Genomic DNA, 11,129 nt, shown 5'->3' on the forward strand with positions numbered 1-11,129 from the left:
ATGGAAAAGAGCAGTGGGGTGAGAGTTCACCATGAAAAAGAGCAATGGGGTGAGAGTTCAGCATGAGGAAAAGAGCAGTGGGGTGAGAGTTCACCATGAGGAAAAGAGCAGTGAGGTGAGAGTTCACCACGAGGAAAAGAGCAGTGGGGTGAGAGCTCACCATGAGGAAAAGAGCAGCGGGTGAGAGTTCACCATGAGGAAAAGAGCAGTGGGTGAGAGTTCACCATGAGGAAAAGAGCAGCGGGCGAGAGTTCACCATGAGGAAAAGAGCAGTGGGTGAGAGTTCACCATGAGGAAAAGAGCAGTGGGGTGAGAGCTCACCATGAGGAAAAGAGCAGTGGGGTGAGAGTTCACCATGAGGAAAAGAGCAGTGGGGTGAGAGCTCACCATGAGGAAAAGAGCAGTGGGGTGAGAGTTCACCATGAGGAAAAGAGCAGTGGGGTGAGAGTTTACCATGAGGAAAAGAGCAGTGGGGTGAGAGCTCACCATGAGGAAAAGAGCAGCGGGTGAGAGTTCGCCATGAGGAAAAGAGCAGTGGGGTGAGAGCTCACCACGAGTAAAAGAGCAGCGGGTGAGAGTTCGCCATGAGGAAAAGAGCAGTGGGGTGAGAGTTCACCATGAGTAAAAGAGCAGTGGGGTGAGAGTTCACCATGAGTAAAAGAGCAGTGGGGTGAGAGCTCACCATGAGGAAAAGAGCAGTGGGGTGAGAGCTCACCATGAGGAAAAGAGCAGTGGGGTGAGAGTTCACCATGAGGAAAAGAGCAGTGGGGTGAGAGTTCACCATGAGTAAAAGAGCAGTGGGGTGAGAGCTCACCATGAGGAAAAGAGCAGTGGGGTGAGAGCTCACCATGAGGAAAAGAGCAGTGGGGTGAGAGCTCACCATGAGGAAAAGAGCAGTGGGGTGAGAGTTCACCATGAGGAAAAGAGCAGTGGGGTGAGAGTTCACCATGAGGAAAAGAGCAGCGGGTGAGAGTTCGCCATGAGGAAAAGAGCAGTGGGGTGAGAGCTCACCACGAGTAAAAGAGCAGCGGGTGAGAGTTCGCCATGAGGAAAAGAGCAGTGGGGTGAGAGCTCACCACGAGGAAAAGAGCAGCGGGTGAGAGTTCGCCATGAGGAAAAGAGCAGTGGGGTGAGAGCTCACCACGAGTAAAAGAGCAGCGGGTGAGAGTTCGCCATGAGGAAAAGAGCAGTGGGGTGAGAGTTCACCATGAGTAAAAGAGCAGTGGGGTGAGAGCTCACCATGAGGAAAAGAGCAGTGGGGTGAGAGTTCACCATGAGGAAAAGAGCAGTGGGTGAGAGTTCACCATGAGGAAAAGAGCAGTGGGGTGAGAGCTCACCATGAGGAAAAGAGCAGTGGGGTGAGAGCTCACCATGAGGAAAAGAGCAGTGGGGTGAGAGTTCACCATGAGGAAAAGAGCAGTGGGGTGAGAGTTCACCATGAGGAAAAGAGCAGTGGGGTGAGAGTTCACCATGAGGAAAAGAGCAGCGGGTGAGAGTTCGCCATGAGGAAAAGAGCAGTGGGGTGAGAGTTCACCATGAGGAAAAGAGCAGTGGGGTGAGAGTTCACCATGAGTAAAAGAGCAGTGGGGTGAGAGCTCACCATGAGGAAAAGAGCAGTGGGGTGAGAGTTCACCATGAGGAAAAGAGCAGTGGGGTGAGAGCTCACCATGAGGAAAAGAGCAGCGGGTGAGAGTTCGCCATGAGGAAAAGAGCAGTGGGGTGAGAGCTCACCACGAGTAAAAGAGCAGCGGGTGAGAGTTCGCCATGAGGAAAAGAGCAGTGGGGTGAGAGCTCACCACGAGTAAAAGAGCAGCGGGTGAGAGTTCGCCATGAGGAAAAGAGCAGTGGGGTGAGAGTTCACCATGAGTAAAAGAGCAGTGGGGTGAGAGCTCACCATGAGGAAAAGAGCAGTGGGGTGAGAGTTCACCATGAGGAAAAGAGCAGTGGGGTGAGAGCTCACCATGAGGAAAAGAGCAGCGGGTGAGAGTTCGCCATGAGGAAAAGAGCAGTGGGGTGAGAGTTCACCATGAGTAAAAGAGCAGTGGGGTGAGAGTTCACCATGAGGAAAAGAGCAGTAGGGTGAGAGCTCACCATGGGGAAAAGAGCAGTGGGGTGAGAGTTCACCATGAGAAAAAAGAGCAATGGGTGAGAGTTTACCATAAGAAAAAAGAGCAATGGGTGAGAGTGAGTTCACTTTATAAAGGCAAAGGGGTGAGAGTTCACCATGGTAACAAAAAGAGCAATGGGATGAGAGTTCACCATGGTAACAAAAAGAGCAATGGGGTGAGATTTCACCATGGTAACAAAAATAGCAATGGGTGACAGTTCACCAGGGTAACAAAAAGAGCAATGGGGTGACAGTTCACCATGGTAACAAAAAGAGCAATGGGGTGACAGTTCATCATGGTAACAAAAAGAGCAATGGGGTGAGAGTTCACCATGGTAACAAAAAGAACAATGGGGTGAGAGTTCACCATGGTAACAAAAAGAGCAATGGGGTGACAGTTCACCAGGGTAACAAAAAGAGCAATGGGGTGACAGTTCACCAGGGTAACAAAAAGAGTAATGGGGTGAGAGTTCACCAGGGTAACAAAAAGAGTAATGGGGTGACAGTTCACCATGGAATGGCACGGTTTGCTTTATTTGGGGGCTGTTGGGTGGCATGTGAGGGTGATGTTGTACATTAAGTCAATTTCCCCTTCTTATTATTCTAGACTCTAAAGAAGAACTTTGCTGACCTCCAAAAGTCACTTGATGAATTGACAAGGCTCTCAGTGGCTACTGTAATAAGGATGATGTTGGATTATGCAGCACGGCCGCTCTCTGAGCGCAATAAGTTTGAGGCGATAGACATCCTAGAAACCCTCCAGAATACATCCCGGGATAACCAGTATGAGAACCGTGAATTTTACCGTTTGGTGTACCAGACAGCTAGAGGGAAAGTGGACCTTCCAAAAGAGCACTTCCGGGCTCTGGTTCTACGCCTTCCAGGGGATAAAGATCACACTAAAGTGAATGAAGCTGTCGCAAAGGTGGACAAAGCGATGGGCACAGGGGGACTATAGTCTGGTTCGTCTCAACGTGGGCGTAATAGTGATATTCCGTACAAGGGGCGTGGCATGAGTAGTAGTGCTTCAGTCCAATGCTATTTTTGTGGAAAGTTCAGCCACATTATGGCGAGGTGTTACGCGAGGAGGGATATGCAGCAAAGGTCCCCGGCGACCCGTGGTCGCGCTAGGGACAATAAGTAATAAAGAATCTAGAATTAAATAGAAGCAAGGCGTGTTTTTTTCCTTTTGTTCCAGAAATACGTATATATTCTCTTTCTTGATTGTAGCAATTACAATAAAATGGATCTTGGAGTTGATTGCTGTTTGATTTAATGCGATGTGAGGCGTCCTTGTAAGTTAACACAGTTTTACATGAGGGTGTTCGAGTGAGCCACTAAACTTAGCGAGAGGAGTGAAATGAATATATGCTTCTATAACTACTTAAATCTAATACTCCTCTTTCTCTCCCTTTTTGGTTTTACCCTTGGTGCGAATATCCCTTTCTTCTCACTTTCCCGTATTTTAGTTTGTCTGCACTCTGGTCACAGAGAGTTGAGAGTTTTGAAAACGGGGTATCTCAAAACCCTCCCGGTCATACTGGGTCAAAGCTGTCCTCTCTCTGCTGACTTGTACGGGGTTTTTGTACATGTAAATAAAATTCCTTTTACCTCTTTTCTTTTTTCCCCTTTAGGCCATATTCTGGTCATGGGAAAAAGATGATACCTTTGACAACTTTATCGATAATGCTGATGTTTGCGAAGGTGCGATACAGTGGGTAGACATAAGGAGAAACCCCGTATCGGTCAGCAGTGAGTGGACAGGAAATGACCCGTTGGGGCAGAAAGCCCGTGTAGTTGAGAAGGGAGAGGTCATTGGGAACGTAGATGAGCTGCTGGTCCGAGATCCTGATCATTTTGTGGCAGGGGAGCTCCACAAACATGCAGCTAATTGGGCAGAAATTGCAAAATTAGCTCCTTCTTTACACCAGGAAGAGGTGTTGTCGTAGATTGGGAATAAGGTGTCAATATTCCCATATTTCAGACATTTTAAAGGAAAGTTCAAGGGGGAGCGTTACGATTCCGATCAGCCACCCCACAGGTTGTTCAAGAATAACGTATCGTGCAAACAGTTTGGAAAATTTTTCAGAACAACGCTATTAAGTCGCCTGAAATCCGGTGCAATTTCTCTAGTGGGTAAGGTTGTTCAAGTAAGTCCACCTCATATCGTTTTACCGTTAACAGTTGACCCTACAAAGCCGAGACTGTGTCATGATGCGCGATATTTAAACCTGTGGATGCTGGAGAAGCCCTTCTCGTTGGACAGAGTGACCGACTTACCCCGATATGTCTTCAAGGATTCTTATCAGACGGTCCTGGACGACAAGTCAGGATATGACCACCTCTTGCTATCTGAAGAAAGTCGCACGTATTTTGGTATCCAGTGGGGCGGTTGGTTTTTTACCTATAATTCGTTACCGTTTGGCTGGAAAATTTCACCTTATGTATATCACTCGACGGGCCTTATGGCGCTCTGCACTTCTTAGGTGTTCCGTGTCTCGTATATCGATGATAGACATAATGGCCAGCTCCAGGTGTCGCTTGATAAGGGACAATATGACACTTAAGATTCTATTGATGAGCGTAATCTCGCGGCTGCTAAATCAGCGGTGTTTCTCGTGGCTTTTCATTTGGTACGCCTAGGGTATTTCCTTGGTTTATCAAAGTCAATCTTAATTCCCCAGAAGATGGTCCCTTATCTCGGTTTCTTGATAGACTCCAATAGCGAAGTTTTCCGCCTGATCCCAGAGAAGAAGCGCAAGTTAAGCTCACGTTATGTATCGGTCAAGACGCTCCAGAGATTAGTGGGTAAATGCGTCTCCTTTTCCCTTGCGGTTCCAGCGGCCCGTCTGTTCACCAGGGAGAGGTCAGCGGCAATTTCTATGGGTATGCGCACGTTGAAACCAGTCGCGGTCCAGGGTGCATTGCGCGATGAAATTGCCCATTGGCTTTTTCTAGAAGAGTGGGACGACCCCCTCCCTTGGCGTGAAGAGAGATATCTTCAGATTGAGTTAGCTATGGATGTCTCCCAAACTGGATGGGGAGGGGTCATTTCCACACCTGTGAAGCAGGAAACATATGACTATTGGTCAAAGGATGAGATGATGTTGGACATGGCGACTAGGGAGGCCATTGCTGTGGATAAGGTCTTACATGCCTTTAAGGACCTTGTCAAGGATTCTCGCGTCGATGTAATGATTGACAATCTGGCAGTCATGTATGCGTGGAATAATCAAGGGGGTAAAGGTCGTGACTTGAACAATGCTATAAAGGCTTTGTTCTTTACAACTGTGGATTTGAACATCCTACTGCACATGCTGTACGTTCCGTCTCAAGAAAATCCGGTGGACGCCCCTTCTCGCAGATTATCATCTTTAGACTATACACTCACATCGCAGATCTGGAATGAAGTACAACTGAGGTTCGGGGGTGGATAGGGCCACTCGAGTAATCTGATGGCCCTCGATTCCAACGCCATGTCTGATAGGCTGGGGCGTCCTCTCCCCCAATTCAGGCCATACCCTTCGCCTGGTTCAATAGGGGTGAACTTGTTAGCGCAAAATTACGCTCAGTTTTCTACAGTGATGCAGCGTCCGTATGTTTTCCCGCAAAATGTCCTAGTCGACCCAGTCTTGCGCTTCCTCCAGTACTATAGGCAATCATGCACAGTTGTGGTCCTGGACACATACCCGAGAAAGTACTGGTGGCCACTTTTACAACGGTTTTCTAGAAAAGCGCAGAAGCTGGCAGGTGCAGGTGATTCACCAGCCTTGTTACTACCTTCAAAGGAAGGTTGGAGCGAAGAAAGCGGGATCCCAGGGGACTTGTGGGCCTTCCAGATAGTTTTTCCATTAGAGCTCTGAGCTTGTCTGTGACAGTGACAATTTTTTTCAGAAACACTAGCAATATATTGAATTGAAAGTGGATAAACCCCCTGGAATGTGGGGATCCCTTAGTCATCAGAATAAGAATTTTTTTCTCCCTTCCTTGTATAATCCTCTGGTATGCAAATACGAAGTTTGCATCTAAGGAGAATAAAGAGTGTTTTGATCGATTACAAGTCTCTCTTCCTTTCTCTACTTAGGATCTCCCCATCGTTGCCAAGTTGTTTACACCTTCCGTTAGATGTCCAGTATGCTCCCATGTGAATGACCAGGATTTTAGATTCTGCCCACGTTGTGGTTATAACCGACAAATTGTGGCACTGGTTAATACTGACAAGACTGACATCGATCTGGAGAGCATTGACCAGCGCTTACGTCAACTAATGGACTTTGATCGTGCTACTAGCTATGCTAAATATAAGGACTCGCTGAGAAAGGAGTTTGAAACCTTTCTTGCTTCACTTCCTGGCCACATCACATTAGCCACTGTGACTCCGCGGGATATTTGCCGGTTGCCTGGTTTTAAAGACAACAATGGGAAAACTCAGATTCACCGCAATGGCTGTAAGTACATCGGCCAAGCTGGACGATATACTTGCGGATGTCCTATACGTCTATCTTATAAGACGGTGGACTCTTATATCGGTAAGCTACGAGCTATTCTCCATTCTATTGGACGAGACGGCGAGTGGGACAAAGCGTCTAGGCCTAGGCAACCCAGCGTCTGACAAGTCGGTGAAGGATTTTTTGAGGCTGGTAACCGCGGAACAATTACAGGTACGGGTAACACCAAAGCAGCCACCCTTTCTTCGTTGATAAGCTAACACAATTATTCCATGGTAATAGATGTCCAACAGTAGCAATTAAATGAAAGAATGAAAGATGCGAATGCAGCCATGACACTACTGGAAAAATGACCTGAAAAATTTTCAGGCTCTGAACGGGATTCGAACCCACGACCTTTGCGTTACCGGTGCAATGCTCTACCAACTGAGCTATCAAAGCCACATGAGAGCGGTCGTGTGTGAGTTCGGCCTTATATGTTCAGTTCCACTGAACATGGCTACATTCGCATCTTTCATTCTAACGCAATTATGTTTACACCTAGACAGAAAATTGAGAGACTCAGACAGAGCGATTTACAGATTTGTGATAGCCCACGATGAGGCGTATTTTAAACTAGCCTTCTTTAGTGGAGACCTGGGGACTTGGGACAGATTAAGGTCCCTGAAATCCTACGTTTCCCCGACGACGACGGTTTCCTTTTCAATCACATTTGGGGAAAGACCTCAAGGGATGGGGACGAGAATGTGTTTGGAGTGAGGAGAAATGCGCAAGCGGAAATCTGTCCTGTTCGAGGCATCGTGCGTTATATGGAGGTGACGCGTGATATAAGGGTGGATTTAACGTGCGGTTATCTATTTCGTCTAATCACACCTGATTTGGACATAAAAGACGCCCCTTTTATTTCCTCTGCAGCTGAATCACGCTTAAAGGGTTACCTTAAGGAGATGAATGCAGATAACGGCGAGACGCTCCATGGATCATGGATCATGTTGGTTGGACTAGGCGTCACACAGCCCTACACTACATGCAGTTAGCGAAAGCCTTAAACCCGGCTGGAGCCTCTGCTCGGCTGGCCTCGAACATCGGTACGGAACCTTCCTGTTCATGGCAAGATATTAACCAGCTGAAACGGTTTGTGTGCGCATTCCCTGCGGTCAACCGCGGGAAGAGATCTTACGAAAAAGAGCATCTGTGAGGCTAGGCGAATAATCCCTTTACTGGACTTGGAGAACTGGGTTTCGGTTTAGTTTTGGGGAGTTACATGATGACTTGGTTTGGAGGCTGACTTCTTGGAGAATCTAACCATGGTCTCCTTTAATAGGTAGTGATTAGTACTGGGGAGGAGTACATCGTTAGCCTGGTCGACGAGATCAAACTGAGTGACACTATAAGGAACGGGAGCCAAATTTATCCCCAATCTTATTGCGGTGCGACAATGGACGCAGTGTGAAATAGTAAACTGTTTACAGTCATTGTTGTGGAACTTAGCAAAGGAATTGACACTAAGGCGAAATATGACGGCCAATGAGCCCGTGAAATTTTCATTCGAAGTGAGTAACAATATGGTCAGTGGCGATGACAGCGAGAAAAAAGGTACACAGTTGTCTCTTACTGAAGAAAGTTACATTAATAAACAATCAGAAAAACAATTGAGATCTCGATATGATCAGTTTATTTCTTCTAAATATGTTGCTGTTAGCCGGCTTAAGTGCAAAATTTATTGCTAGTGGTGGTGGTGGTGTTGGTGGGGGCGGGGGGGGTGAAGGCAATAGAAATACTCCTGGTTGCTCCCTACTACAATCCTGATGGGCCGCTTGTAAATTCCACATTTACAATGGAGGCAGTCATTTTGCCTAAAAAACAAGTACATCAATAAGAAAGGTAACTGCTTGAGTTTAACACATCAACATTGACAAAACCTTCAGCTTTTCCTTGATTCTTTCATATTTTTTTCTATCTTTTATTTTGCAGAAATTTCACCTCGTATATAACATTATTTAACTGAACCAAAGATGTACCATTGTAATATCTAGGTTTCCATGCAACATATATAATTTACCATTTCCTTTTTCCAATTCTGAAATATTTACTATCATAAATGCAACCCAGTTACGCTTCCTAAAGTGTCTTGTTCTAGATAGAGGTGGAGAATTTGCATTCTTTTGAACAACACTAATATCCCTGAGATGGGGAATTTGCACTCTTTTGACCAAGGTTAATTTCCCTGGGGTCGGGCATTTGAACTGAAAAGATGATCGGAGGTCAAATCCCCCGCCTTCGTCCGGCCTCCCCCGCCAGCGGCTTAACACTGATAGGTGCATAAAGGACCCTAGTCAGCCTCCGCCATTTTCGAAGCCATCTAAATTATTGCCCTTGCATGGTGAAGCCGCGAAATCTTATTGCTTCACTGAAGTTTTGTGCCTGAAAGTCTGTTAAATTATCTTTAGAAGTTTCGCAGTGATTTCCTTCGTCTCGACATGCTTTCCGAGGATTCCACTGTGTCCCAAGGATTGCCTTCATATATCATTAAAATATAAAAGTGGCTAAACACTGCGTACAAGTTTCGCAGTGATTTCCTTCACTGTCTGCTTCCGTTTCGTCTGATGCAGGGGTCGGTCACCCCAAAACGCGGACCACGCAGACTGCAGACCGCAGACCCTGCAGACTGTACAGACTGAGTACTTTTTTTTCTTATTCTTGTTTTTGGATTTACTTATGACTCGCATATCTTTTCGTTCTGTTCTTCCACAGGCCACGCCAACTCGGTGGTATGTGACTGTTGATGTGTTAGATTTTGCAAGGGAAACTCCCTTTAGTCCTAAATATGCTTAAGTAAAGCTATTTTAAAATGTAGAAATAAACTTCACTTGTAATGTAATGTTACACGTAACATGCGCATTTTCTACTCTTGGTATACAAAATGTAATTCCAAGTGGCTGTTGGAGTGTGACTGCGATCACGCCAAAAAAGCCTAGCGCATGGAAAGATCACAGAAAGCCGAATAGCATTTGAAATTCTCAGCGCAGTACGGTTGCCGTGATGAGTTGATGCGATGATTAATTTATCTATCCTTATGGCAGTTTTGTTTTTATGGCTATTTAAACTGTGAGTGGTCCCTCCTTCGCTTAGTTCATCGTGCGTGACGCATAAGAAAACCTCGAGGACAAAATTTCATGCGAGTATTTTTCTCGTCGAGGTTTACTTACGGTCATGTTCAACTAAGCGATAGAGGGAATACTCCTAGTCTAATGGCGATTCTGTACTTTGTGAAGAAAAGGCGATTTGTGGGACAAGGTCGCTTAGAGTCATCGTCCTTGCTTTGTTTTATGAATCAGTGAAGAGGAGAACGAAGACTAAGAAAATCGAAAAAAAAAACAACACAACAAATTGGACAAAATAAATAAAACCACAAACCCGCCAAAAATTGACGCAATTTGCGCCCAGAATGTATGGAAGTTTATTTTTGTGCTTGATTTTAGTATATTTAGGACCAGTAAAGGGAATTTCCCGTAGAAAGTCTATTAAACGCGTGAATCGACAGTCAGATGTTGAGTTTCTGTCGCCTGTGGAAAAATAACAAACATTAGGACATATTTTTTCACTGGAAGCGAAAAAAGTGAGTCAAGTGTCAGGAAAAGAGTACAGTCTGCACAGTCTGCACGCTCTGCAGTCTGCATGGTCTGCGTTTTGGGGTGACCGTGCAGCGGTAATACGCTTAAAATACAGCTTCTACTCTGACATCTAACCTCGTAAGGACCTCGTCCAACACCTGCCTCGAAGAAGATAATTAACTGACCGACCGACTGAATTTTATTAGAGAAAGGGTGAAGGGAATCGAAACATTTTAGGGTAGGGCTTAATCCCTTCCTGAGGGTTCGTTTGCACGAGGAGCTGTTCAGTTCTGCCGTCAATAAGAAGCAAGTAATGAGTTGTGTCACAATATATTTGAGTGGCGATGGACAATTTTATCAGTGTTAGCAAAGCGACTACGTCATGCCCTTAAAAAGATTTACTTCGGTAAATAATGCAGAGGCGTTGACACTGTTCCCGTTGTTGAGACGTTTAACTGACAAAATGCGTAACCCTTAAGTTAAATTTGCACAGGAGCCGTAATCGGGGACGGAGACCGTAAGTCTTGGGATCCGCGCGCACCCATGATATGGGACAATTTTTCTATTTTTAGAACAAATTGCGCCATCATATATCCGCGCGGATCCACACACATGTCGGGGGCTCTCGCGTGGATGTTGTCACGTTGCCTGATCAAATGGTGAGAGTGGCGAGATTCTCTAGCAGATTTTTCACAGCGATGGCAGGGAATAAGAACCAAGGCTCTTATATGTAGTTTTATGCTCTGAGCTAATGGAAAGGGTGAGTTTTTTAGGGTCGAAAACAAGACTTCAATTTGGCGCTGTGAATGCTAGTTATAAGCGTACGCATACGCTTTTGTATTTGTTCTGACTAAAAATATAGCACGAAAACTCTCTACTCTGGTATCGAGTCAATTTGTGAGTTTCTCAAACAATGGTTAATCATAACCAAAACCGGTTTTTGATGGTTCCTTTTTGTTT

At 45.8% G+C, this 11,129-nt stretch overlaps 1 long non-coding RNA gene and 3 pseudogenes across 2 annotated transcripts in view; 3 read left to right on the forward strand and 1 right to left on the reverse strand.

The window, feature by feature from the left end:
* The first annotated feature begins 31 nt into the window (after nt 1–31).
* On the forward strand, nt 32–3,365 carry LOC110054275 (uncharacterized; annotated as a pseudogene).
* Nucleotides 3,351–5,544, forward strand: LOC149115631 (uncharacterized; annotated as a pseudogene).
* Nucleotides 5,545–6,187: 643 nt separating this feature from the next.
* On the forward strand, nt 6,188–8,266 carry LOC149115632 (uncharacterized). Its single transcript, XR_016206241.1, has 2 exons — nt 6,188–6,768; nt 7,471–8,266. It is a non-coding gene; the product is annotated as an uncharacterized LOC149115632 (long non-coding RNA).
* Nucleotides 8,267–10,552: 2,286 nt separating this feature from the next.
* The window catches only part of LOC149115633 (uncharacterized), a 14,771-nt pseudogene continuing 14,194 nt past the window's right edge, over nt 10,553–11,129 (reverse strand). Inside the window, exon 2 of the transcript XR_016206236.1 lies at nt 10,553–11,129. This exon is cut by the window's right edge and continues 8,804 nt beyond it. The product of XR_016206236.1 is annotated as an uncharacterized LOC149115633 (transcript).

Source organism: Orbicella faveolata, unplaced genomic scaffold (genome assembly GCF_042242905.1).
Source record: "Orbicella faveolata isolate gen_17 unplaced genomic scaffold, um_ofav_v1 contig_13, whole genome shotgun sequence".
Lineage (NCBI taxonomy): Eukaryota > Metazoa > Cnidaria > Anthozoa > Scleractinia > Merulinidae > Orbicella > Orbicella faveolata.